The 10,446-nt window shown below is 42.2% G+C and overlaps 1 long non-coding RNA gene across 1 annotated transcript; it reads left to right on the forward strand.

Moving 5' to 3' along the window:
- Positions 1 to 255: 255 nt before the first annotated feature.
- Positions 256 to 9,816, forward strand: LOC119708406. Its single transcript, XR_005259069.1, has 3 exons — positions 256 to 442; positions 7,487 to 7,605; positions 9,562 to 9,816. It is a non-coding gene; the product is annotated as an uncharacterized LOC119708406 (long non-coding RNA).
- Positions 9,817 to 10,446: the final 630 nt, after the last annotated feature.

Genomic DNA, 10,446 nt, shown 5'->3' on the forward strand with positions numbered 1-10,446 from the left:
TAGAGAGAGGTTTCCTAGAAGAGCTGTGTCACATCTGCCAACCTCATGCCGTGTTCTGGGTGCTAGAAAGTGCCTTGAATAGCACTAGGTACTTGTGTATGGGCAGCTGGACCTGCTTCTGGTGGGCAGCCAGCTGAACCAGGCTGACTTTGTGCTAGGGGAAGGATTTAGATATATGAGCAGAGGTTTCTAATTCTGCTGTATAAACCCCAGCCCCCAAATGGCAGAGGGCACTGATCCTGAAGATCCTCTGTCAGAGCCACTGGTCCCACTGGCAGGTCACTGCACCCTGTATTCCAGATAACTCCTTCCTGCAACCATACCATCCATCTCTGCTAGGCGGGAAGACAGCCTGCACACACAGTGCTCAGACAGACTCCTACATACACCCACAAGCATGTTCCTTTATTTGGAGCTGAATTCCATTCCCAGTTTACCAGAGGTGAGTTTTTTAAGTGTTTCCAAACGTTAATGTGTTTGGTCTGCTTCTCAGATTGAGCTAAATTAGCATGGGACACAAGAGGCTCTGCAAGGAGCTGTGCCTTTAGACATCTAGTTAGCCATTGTTAAATACATCAGTATGTAATTCAAAATTGCAACCTTATGGGGGCAATGCACAAAATCTCACCTGCCTGATTGTGAAATCATTATTTTATTGTTCTTTGTCATCTTTGTTTTTAATCTGGAAGTAATAGGCATTTTTCCCTGTTAGAAGCAATCACAAATCAGGTTTAGACTGAAATAATGCATTGGTAACTGATTAAAATCATAACTTTTTTTAACTATTCTTTCATTCCACTGTAATTTGAAATTGAAGAAAAGCATCCAGCCCAACAAGATTAAGCTTCCACAATCAGCATAAAATGTTCTTAGTGGATGCTAACACCAAAAAAACCCCTGATGCCAGCCCCTTGTTCCCTTCTGTTCCTGCAGCAGTGTCCCTTTAGCTGTGGGATGAGTTGAGTCAGGAAATTATGATCTGAAAAGGATTTTTGCAGTGTTTTATATGTGGTTAGTTTTCAAACCAGATGTGGCTCCGCCAGGCACTTCACAGAACTTAATGCTGGCACATGAAAAACATGGGAACAAGTGAATGAAAATTAAGCCTATCATAAAACCACAATCTACAAAAGTGTCTAACAAATTTTGAATTTATGGTCTGGGGAAATTAATGCATCTTGCAACACTTGGACTAGGTAAAATCTATTAATAGCTTAAATGCTAAAGCCTTTGTTTCCTCTGCAAAGCAGCAGTGACTGATCAGCAATCACTCTTGTGTGCTGATCTTGCAAGCCTAACAGTCTTTTTCCCACTGCTGAGTGAGTCCCAGATGGTTCATAGAGCTATTTGTCCTACATACTTCTAAGGATCCATTATCTGGATAGCTGACTCGTGCAGCAAAAGATTTTCCAACCCAGAATATTTCCTCTCAGTGCTGTGTGCTATGGTTTTCAGGCATGCACATAATATTTAAATTTATATATTTATTATTTATTATGGAGTCATTCCTTTGAAAAAGACTCCACTGCATAAAGAAAAAAGAGCACATTTAATGTTGCAATCAGAATATAGTGAGGATTTGAGATCATTCCACTGCCACAGGGCCAGAAATTTTGCAGCTGAGGTTGTCATAACCCAAACACCTGCCTAGATTATTTTTGAATATTCATGCCAGTGATGCTGATCTTGTAGATCTAAAAAGCAGGCTGCAGATCTGATGAAAAAAATGCAGTGTCTGATGGTTTGTAGGGCAGGGAGAGGCTGCAGGAAAAGCTTATGCTTGAGCTGAGGAAAAAGTAGAGCTTTTTTATTTTGCAAGTAGTCCAGCAGTTTATATAGCTGATATCCTTGTCTTACAGATGTTTTTTTTTGAAAGACCAATGGAATGGTAGGATGAGTTTTGCTAGGGCAGGAGCAACAGCCCTCTTTAAGAAATACTCCTACAAAGTCACAAGTTGCCAGTTTTACTTCCCAACGTGGGGGTGGGTAGAACCTGTAACTGCACAGCAGGACGGCAGCAAGGCCAGAAATGTCCTCCTGCAGCAGGTCAGCTCACCTCACCCCACATCCCCTCCCTTCATTCCCTCTCAGCTAGCAGGCAGGCTGAACTACCCTGCCCTGGGCAGTGTTTCCTGGCAGACATCTCTGCACTCCATGTGAGCAGGACAAAGGCAGGTGACTGTCAGCTGCTTACACAGCTCCCCTCCAAGGGCTCCCCGTTCTCAAAATACACCTTAGATTTCATTTTCTCATGCTGGTTCATGGGGAATTTGAAGGAAGGATAGCACATGCAACCAGATTCCTTTTACCCAAGGTTACATACAAGCCCAGCCAGAGCATCTCTGCCTGCCAGCACAGGACTGGATGCCCCCCTTGGCATGGCACAGCCTCACAGGGAACTGCCCCAGTGTGCACTAACAGCAGCTTTACTTGTCTGCCACTGGCTCACAGGTCTGACCTGCCTGGAGAAGGGCACAGATGTGGCTGTAAACACACCCAAGGAATGCAGAATCTGTGGTGAGAGCATCATATTTATGCCCAACACATGCAGAGCACCTATAGGGAAGCATGTGTGTTATAGTAGCATAAAATGTAAACAGCCTCTATCTAGAATAAATAAACAAGGTGGCATTGCTGACATTAAGACTGGTTGCTGTGTTGCCCTACTCTTTGCAGAATTGTTTTCACCTTGGCAAAGGGGGCTCAGGCATCATTTGGAAATGTAACACAGTCAGTTTTCCCTGCCTGAATCACAGAAACCTCCATTACCCCATGCAAACATTTAGAAAGAGGCACCGTGACCGCTCTTCATGTGCATAAGTCATGGGCCCAGCCAACATAAGAACATTTTAAGGAAAACATATCACTGCAGCAGGTGCAGCAACTTCTTAACAATGGATTTTTCATCTCCTTTGCTGAGAACATTCACTGTTTGCTGAACTTTATACTGGTTTTCAGAGTCAGTATATAAAACTGGCAAGTTTTCTGGCTTGTCACGCCTTGGAATTACACAGAAATCTTGAACTCCCTCAAATCCGTTTAAACTCCCTATTAGCACAGTACTTCTGCTTAGACTGGTTTGGGGATTTTTAGAAAAAGATACAAAACCACAAAAGCAACAATAAAATATGCTTTGCCATGGCTCCAGCAGTTTCACAGCCACTTGACACCTGCCTTCATAAATCAGCTTACAGCCCTGCCAAGACGAGTTTCTTTAAAATACCCTTTTATTATTTCAGAGGGAACTAGCTTTTTGCCATTGCAGACTCAAACCAAGCCTATGCTTGCTTCCTGGAACAACTTGTACTCCATCCTCTCTTCTTCTTCCAAAACAGAGCCTTGTTTCAAAGACACTGCGCTGGTTCAGACTGCAGCTCCTGGGCAAGCATGTAGGGGTGAAAAGGTGAGAAGCAGCTGAGCAAAAATGAGGGTATCAGTAGGATACAATCTAGTTTCTAAGGTGGAAGGAAGTCATCATGTTCAGAAGCCCTAGGCTTAGAGGAGGGAGTAGTCCTTCAGAAAATACCTTAGTGATAGGGTTGGTGTGCACAAAACATATCTGGAGTGAGACGTGCTTTGGCCAACAAGCCATGGATAGGGTCCCAGATCATCAATCAGATGCTTTCTTCAATCAGCACAAGAAGTGGATTAGGAGCAGTACTGAGCCCCTTTGTGACACACTCAGATGGCTCACTGGAACCTGGTCCTGTTGGAGGAGGTCTACAGCCGCTCAAAATTAATCTCTTTTATCCAACTCCTCATGCAGTGCTTGGGGCATACTGAAAAAAGACTAGTTCAGCCCATTCAAGAAGACCAGCCCAGGTCTATTGTTTGCAGAGAGTTAATTTCCCTTGATTATCCTTTGATTTGACTTTTAAATACTCTGGTAGCAACCTGCCTGTTGAGGGACAATGGAGTCACCAGCAACTGTAGTTAACATCAGGACATTTTTGGCCTTGCTGCTGTAGATCAGGCTACTAGCAAGAGCTTAGCTTGAGGTGGCAGTGTGCTTTTGACATGCACAGATCTTTTATTTTTATTTTCTTGATTGAGGACTGGAAGACTAGAATATCTACATTTAGTTATCTTCATGTCAGCTGGGTACCTATGGTCCCTGTAATGGAAACCTTATCAGTACAGTCAGCCTGGCCATGACATTAGGAGTCTAGTTCTTGGCAAACCAAATTATTTCCTAGAGTCCCTTGACTGTATTGGGAAGTTAAATAACCTTGGACATGGCCCAGTTGCTGAGTGCCAAACTGGATGCTTCAGGAGGTTATTTCAGGTCTCGATGTGCTGTACTGGGAGGTCCTGTGTTGCATCTGCCACCTCCTTGTAGGTGTCTCAGATTTCCTGTAGCATCTCAAGCAACGTGAGAAATGTCCTTAGAGCTCAGGTGTTGACATCTCTGTGCAAACACTTCAGCGTAGGTGCTCCAGCTCTGAGCTGAATCTTACATAAGGCAGCTGTGTGGCAGCTAACACAGCCAGTCTTCACAAGAAGGCTTTGCTGCACCTGCTCATACTGGTGTGTGGTGAGAGAGCCATCCCCCACAGCACTCGTCTCAGCCTGCAGCTCAGCATTTTTGTCCCTGCATCCTTTCTGCTCAATCGGGAAGTTCTCCTCTTCTGTCCTGTTCAAGAATCTTGCTCATTGAGTTCTGGGCCTTCCTGCTGGTCCAGGTGAGTGGGGTTTGTTGCAGATGATCCCAGACAAGCATTGCATACCGGGCTGCTGTGGCCTTTAGTGGCGTTCATGTCAATGATGCTATTAAGTGTTGTGACCTGTGGTAGGAAATGGAAACATTTTTCCTGTAGTTGACAAACATCTCACCGCTGATACTGCAACTCTATGCTTTGACTGTTTTACCAAAAATGCTTGGGCCCCTACCACACTCCCCCGGTCCCCTCCCTTCCTCCTGCAGCTCTGCAGGAGTTGTGCTGACAGCATTTTCTGAAAATGTCTACACCCAGCATTCCCCCTAAAGGGGAATTTCCCAAGACAAAGAAGAAACAACAGTAGGAGGATCTGCTCAGGGCTGGTCAGAAGAAAGATATAATTCTTGGGCTCTCCTCTCACTCTACTTAGTCATATTTTCATTCAATGAAATACTAGGAAAAAAAGGTGTTACAGTCAGAATATTTTAGAAGAAAAATAAAAGCTCAAGAATATAAGGAGATGGCCAGTCAAGAGTAAGGAAGCTGTTGAATATTTGCATTCCTGAAAGATTTCAGCTAAATGCTGGGTTAAACTCTAGCACCAGGGAGTGGGTGTAAACATGAATGGGATTGGTGAGTTTCAGTCAAGTTACCATCTTTTTAGCACATTTATAAAAGTGATGGATCAATGGACAACCATCAAATCTCCAGTTTTTTTCCAACCTCATGCAGCCTTACCAAGACACCTCCTTTTTTCCTGACAATCTTATTAAAAGCTGCATGCAAACATGCTTCCAAGGATGTGCTGCCAGTGCCCCCTGTAGTTTCTCAGGCAATAAGAGGAGTGTGGCTCAAGATCCAGCAGTGCCAGAAAGCCCAAGTCCCTGCAGATGGCTGAAGTGAGGAAGTCTCAGCACCCACAGCCCATGCTGGTGCCAGTAACCCACAGTGCCAGTACAGGAGGTGGGCACTGGGAAGAGTGAAGCTGTGGGGCAGTGTCACTCCTCCCTGTGCACTGCTGAGCCAGGCAGTGCCTGGTGGCACACCAAAATGTCCAGGCAGATGTTGCACCCATGTGAGTCACAGCACTTGTCACTTGTACGCTCTACATGGAACAATATAGGCAGGAATTCCTCTTCCACTGTCGCATACAAATACCCTGCATTAACAGCACCTTCTTCTATTTTATTTCATCACAGTGCTTCTCAGAGCATTTTCTGTTTGGTTTTGTTTTCATTGATTTAAAATGCAGGAAAAGGAAAGCAAAGTAGATTTTTGCTCACTAACAGTCCAGATGAAGCAAGTTTTTTTTAAAAAAAACCTATGTAAACAACCAAGCTATGGCTTGTTGTTCAGAATGAGACCAAATACATAAAATATATAATTAATGTCATATGCAACTGGGTTTTTTAACTTGAATAAACTCAAAGACAAAATAAAATTATAGCTAGCATTGTTTTCATCCAATTGACTGCCCAGAAGCCTGTAATGCTTGAAGAGGATGTAAACACAGGAGCTGGATAGGAACTTTTCAATTAAATGTTTTGCACCAAAAAATGCTGTTCCATTGAAACCAAAACTATTCAAGGAAATACGACAGTATTTTTACCGACTTTTGTTAGTAACATCTTGGGGTTCAATACCCAGCTCCCATCAATGGTGCTTTCTTCCTAGGAGAAAGAATTATATTTCTGAGTTATATTTCTGATTATATGGAGAAAGAGACTGATAATGAGACTGATGTTCTTAATGCACAAGACTAAGCATCACTTGAGTGTGACTCCCCTTGCCAGGTGAGTAAATGCCTTAATAAACACTTACTCTCTTTTCCCTGATTTTTTTCTGAAAAATTTCAACAGCCTTTCAATCATAAGTGTGACTAAAATAACTGTTAACATCTCAAAATGTTTTGCAAGATAGAATTCCTATTTTCAGCTGGCCCAACTAACAGCCAAACGTGTGAGTCTTCTTAGGACACCTGTTCAACTCCTATTCCATAAAGCCTATGAGAGATTAAAATTAAAACCTGCACTGAAGAAATCACCACAGACAACATCAATATAGGTTCTTGAAATAGGTCTGTGTGACTCAGAGTGGTTTAACATTGTCATCCTTTGGTTTTGGAAACGTCTAAAACTGACCTTCATCAAGCAGTTTCCCAGTGGTGGTTTTGGGCAGACAATCCAAAAGAATCTCTTCAGGACATTCAAATATGAGATATGTCAGGCTTGGGAGTCAGAAAGTATCCACTGTAGCACACAAGTTGTTAGCAAGCAAACTCACGGGGATCTTGCTGATCCTAGGAAGAAAGTGCCACTGACGGGAGCTGGGTATTGAACATCCAGGCACCAGAGCCTGGTGCCCTTAGCACCCAAAGTCATCCCACCACCACCATGCTCATTTAAAAAGAGTTCGAGGATACACTTGGCTGTGCATCTTCACTCATCAACTTTGAAGGTTGTGTTCTCTTTTCCTTAAGAAGTAAAATGAGAAAGCATGCACAACAAAAGCAGGAGGTTTAAGATAACAAAAGCTTGTATATTTCTTAAGCCAGTTACTTGTAGTTTCATGATCTGAAAAATCTCTTTTCCCAGAGTGGGAATCCTGACTTAGGAAGTGCTGTGACTGGGGTGATATGGATTTTGAAGACCACCGGAGACCAAGTCTGACTCTTACAAACACAGTGATATTTTCAGAGAGTACAACAACTTTATCTATTATCAAGACAACAGAGCTTTGTTAAGTTTTGGCCAAGTTCCTCAGCTTACAAAGAAGTTGCATTTTCTGCAACTTAGAAAGTTTAACCCAGCACTCCTACCTTGCCTTAGGTCAGCTCTTGCCTAAGAAGAGCTGAATGGCACATCTCTGCAGAACCCAGGTCATGGAGGACCTACTGACAGGAAATTAACCATCACTTCAATGCAAGCTTGTCAGTGGAGGTAGGCAGGTAAGTGGAATACCGTGATTGATGGTCACAGCGGCTGGTGATAGACTGGGGAGACCCAACAGTGACATGTGACATCCGGCCATTATCCATCATAGCTCTGACTGCTGTCTTCTGATTATTCGGGCGCTGAATTATTGAGCAGACCTAATTCATGGCAAGCTGCCACTTGTATTCCTGGGAAAGGCAAATATAATGAGAAACAAATGCCTCAACTACAATTTTGTACTGTCTCCAAGCCTCTCCCATTGTGCTTCCCTGCTGGGTAAGAAAAGGCAGAGGGAAGATTTAACTGCATGGCCAATGGCTTTGCATGGCAGTGACAGGTATTCAGAGGCAGTAAGACTTCCTGTCATCAGAGAACCAGCAGCAAAAAAATGTTAAGCCTGTGGAAAGGCAGCACCTTTGAAAAGGAAAAGGCATACTTAAAAATTTGGCAGGATCAAACCCTCTATTATAGTCCTGTCTTTACGTCCCAAAGCCCTCAGACAATGAACATGAATTTCTGGGACTATAACTAAATGTAAAATCATCTGCAAAAGCATGCTCCAGTCATATAATTTATTGGCATGTGCGTCAGTGCAGAAACTGGCGCATGGCCCATTTATGTTCATAGCCCAACTTCTCTGCCACAGAGAGCCAGAATCTATGATTTTCAGTCCAAAGGGTTCCTGACATTTAAACATTCATTTTCACTACAAAATCAAAAAGTAAATTTCAGGCTTTCAAGGCATGCCCCATAGAAGATCACAGGTTGGGAGCAACACAAGGTGGAGGAGAAACGCCGGGCAATGGAGCTGCCTGTGGGACACGGAGCAGCATTTGTTTCCAGCTCCAAGCCACACATCTGGCACTGCCACCATGCAGGGACCCTGAGGAGGATGGAACTGCTTACTCAGTGCCAGGGAGGGAGGCACAGCCATGCTGCACCATCCCACAGAATGACTCCTGCCTTTGGGGTCTTTTCCAGTTAAATGAATCAAGCATGATTAGGTGTAAATGTGATCAAATAAGTGATTTACATTCACCTGATCTTTTAAGAGAGGGTGAGGTAAAACTCTTCTTTATCAATTCTGTGTAAGTTAACTGCCAATGGGTTGATACCATCTCTGAGTCAGCAGTGAAAGAAATATTTATCTCTAAAATTTCTTGCTATAAAATTGACTCCATTGTAGTTCCTTTTCATAAAAAGTGCCTATAAATTTGCTTTGCATAAGAAAGGAAACAATAGCAAGACCAGCTACAGACTATGAAGTAATACTTTTGTATCAAAAATAGATTCTAGTAAAAAAAGCCCTTTCCTTCAATTCAGAGATGCTTCCAATTACCTTCAAAAATGAGATTGCTGAATGGTGCAAACTCTGTCCTCAACGATATTGATACAGTGTCAATAAAGTCAATGAGATTACACGTGTTTCAATGATGGCAGAAGACACCCCTGCCTGTTTACTGCATTTGTCAAACACATTCCAAAGGATGAAAAGTGTATAAATAATGCAGCCTCTGTAAGTATCAGTATTTGGTTGTATATGGTTTTAAGTAAGTTCATATAAAAGTGTATTTCTGGCTTTTCCTTCAAGTGGCCTTTCACACTTCATAAATTTGACCTTATGTCCCTGGCCTCAACCTGTAACTTCAGCAAAATACAAGAAGAAAACTCCTGTAAAATTTCAGTGATACAACTATCCCATTAATTGTGTATACGTTTCTATTTTGGGAAGAAAAGCTTATTGTATTTTGATTAATTGTCTTTGACAGACTAATCTAGGAGCATGAATAGATTCTATTATAGACTATTAACTCCGTAGCAGTCCTGGGGTCGGGAGTGTTTCCAAGAGGCAGGTCTCCTTTTGATCCTACCAGACCTTAATGATACTGTTTGTATTAACATTAGCAGTGGCATTTTCAAAAATTCAATATTAATTGAATCCTCATCTCTTCATTATTTCCTATATACAGCGCTTTTCCATGAGAAACATGACTCATGCCAACAAATGCCTGGGGAAGTATCTCCACCTTGTAAGCTTCAAAATACATTCTACCATCCAGTTAATTTGTGGCAGAAATGTGGAAGTCTGCTGAGCTGGGCACAGAGATTTGGCAATGGTTGCATTGTTGTTAAATATGAGCAACATGTGACACTAACAGCAAAATAATTTTTGATACAAAATGCATGCAAATTGCAATAAACTACAATAAAGATATGAAAGGAAATTGTGCACTGTATGTTTGCAGAGGTTCATTTCTGTGATTGTTTTATATTGGAGTTGACCAGAAGGATAACCCTGATAAAAACTTCATTTAGCAGAAAAGCCTTCAAGGAGATGAGGTAGATTGTTGAAGTCACAGGTGTTGTTTAGTGAGGCTGCTAATTCACACGAAAACCACAAACTGTCAGGTCTGTGCCAGGCTTCACCTTGAATAATCCTGTGCAAAGGCTGGGTCTCTGCAAAGTGCTGGCTGGGGCTTTCTAACACGCTCTCCCAGCTGGGGAATATAGAGATTGTGAGATACAGGAAAGAGAGAGTTTCTGCAGACAGGTCTGACAAAAAAATGAACATCACTTTAATTAGAATTTTCTGTAGAAAATATTGCCTTTTGATGAAAACTCCATTCAAAATGTTAAAAAGCTATTTGTTTTTTTAGCAGCTGGCAACGACTCTTCCTCACCAAAAACTGCTGAAAATGTGGGGGCTTTCTAGCATCACTGTTTCAAGGAAAAACAGCAATTTTAAAAGAAAAGATGTATTTTTTGGAAGATTTTATTTAAATAAAGTTCCAGTTTATCTTCAAAAACAATGCTTTCACGGGAAATTTTTTGGTCTGCCCTTTGCAAAGAATAAA

This window comes from Motacilla alba, chromosome 1A (genome assembly GCF_015832195.1).
Source record: "Motacilla alba alba isolate MOTALB_02 chromosome 1A, Motacilla_alba_V1.0_pri, whole genome shotgun sequence".
Classification (NCBI taxonomy): Eukaryota; Metazoa; Chordata; class Aves; order Passeriformes; family Motacillidae; genus Motacilla; species Motacilla alba.